Genomic DNA, 2318 nt, shown 5'->3' on the forward strand with positions numbered 1-2318 from the left:
AAATAATACTTCTTGCAGCATCATCAAAACAATTCTTCAGGTTTTACCAATGCTCCTTATTGGTAACAATCTCTCCCTTTTTTATGATGATCAAAAATTTACTTTTAAAAGCAACTTTGGTTTACCTGCAACACATATAAGCTAATAGACAACCACAAAGTTAGCAGTACCTATACAATTGTAAAATATTTCTCCCCTTAATTCTCCCCTTATAATTCTTCTCCCCCTTTTTGATCATAAACAAAAAGAATAATGTAGAAGTCTCCCCCTTAATATGAGCTCCCCCTCAATTATATAATATATGCATAAAATTGACATAAAAGCTCATTATATTAAGAACAAAAACGAATTACATGAAATTCATAAACATCAATACTAAATAACACAAAGAAAATAACACAACAAACAATCTTAGTGGCCTAAAACCTAGAATTCAGGACTAGGGGATCTTTCAGTAGGTGGGATATTGAGATGACTCTCAATGTTAGATAGGCGAACATCAAGCTCAAGGAATTGATCAACCATGTATGCATCAAGAGATTGTTGTCACTCATATACTTCGTCAAAATGTGTCTTCTGTGCTAGACTCATATCCTCCAATTGCTTAGATAACCTTGCAAAGTGTTCTTCCATAGAAGTTGAGGAAGAGGAGGGTATGTTAGATGGTCCAACATCAGACGGAGCAGTAGCACTCACTGGGTCAGCCATATGAGTGTCCATGTCATCATCTTCATCTTCATCAGGATGGTCATCATCTTTGTGAATAAGAACTCTTCCTCCGGTAATGAATCCCATCTGACCAAAGGTAGTATCTCCAATTTCCGATCCCACAACTTCAATGGCTTGAACGAGTTCTCCTTCAACAGTTACACCTTTGTATTCTAAAATCCTAGAAATAAGAAGAGCATAGGGAAATTGATATGAATGGGATTTCTTGGCTTTTACCATCGTGTCAGCAATGAGAGCAGACCAGTCGATGTGTATGTGATTTAGAATCCCATACAAAAGAAGTAAATCCTGCTCATAGCATTGAGTATGGTTGGTTGCTCTAGGACATAAAATCCAGACAATCAAGTAGTGAATCATCCTTCTATTTGTTAGCCGTTCAGGATGACGCAGGAACGATTGGAAAGTCATCATCCTGTTGAAATCTTCAAGTCCTAAATGAACTTTGACAGCATCATCCCAGATGGGGAGTTGAGCAACATTTGTCCACACGTCATCATCTAAAATAATGCGCACGCCCTTTACCTTAGTGGATATAATCCCATCTCGATAGCGCAAGTTGAAGTAGAAGACTCTTATAAGATCGGGATAAATGCATCCTTTTTGCTCTACCAGATGCGTTAGTCCTTGCTCAGCAAAAATATCTGGAAATTGAAAGCCATAGAAACGGAAAAAGTCAAGACGGATATACTTTACCGCNATGATTTTCCTTTCTTGCCAAGAGTTTACAAAGTCTGCATGTTTCCCTTGATCTGAAATCCATCCATCTATGTTTGCAAGACGTGGTTGAGAGGAAGAGGATGCTCCAGTAGCTCTGCGACGATGCCTTCTTGACTCAGCCATGGAGAAATTTTAAGGAAATGAAGTTTTGAGAAGGTGAAGAGAAATGGAGAGGATTTTAGCTCTAGATTTGATTTCAGCAGTATTTGGGGGCAAAAATGTGTCTAATAATCGATTATGGGGGGGGTTATTTATAAGAAAAATGGAAAAACTAGCCGTTTATAGCCGTTTATAGCCGTTTTGGGATTCTCCAACGGCTCTATTTTTGAAACTGTAAATGTGATAATCGATTATGGCTCGTGATAATCGATTATCTGCTCAATAATNGCTGCCCAGAAATTGCATGATAATCGATTATGCCTGATGATAATCGATTATCTGTTCAAAATTTTCTAGATTTAAATTTTGTGATTGAATAATCGATTATAGCCTTGTGATAATCGATTATGAAGCGTTAAGTTTACGAAAATGCAGAAAGTTGCACAGGCTTTGATCCTAAGACATGTCTAATACTCCTAACTCTCTTCTAAGCTCAAAAAATCTATCTTTAGGTAGTGCCTTGGTGAAAATATCAGCTAATTGATGCAAAGTATCAACATATTCAATTTGACAATCCTCCTTTTGAATATGATCTCTTAAGAAATGGTGCCTAATTTCTATGTGCTTAGTTCTTGAATGCATTATGGGGTTTTTGGTCAGATTTATAGCACTAGTATTATCACATTTTAAAGGAATATTTTCAAGGAAAATATCAAAGTCTTCCAGTTGCTGTTTCATCCACAAAATTTGGGCACAACAATTGCCAGTTGCAA

This window comes from Vigna radiata, chromosome 6, assembly GCF_000741045.1.
Source record: "Vigna radiata var. radiata cultivar VC1973A chromosome 6, Vradiata_ver6, whole genome shotgun sequence".
NCBI lineage: Eukaryota > Viridiplantae > Streptophyta > Magnoliopsida > Fabales > Fabaceae > Vigna > Vigna radiata.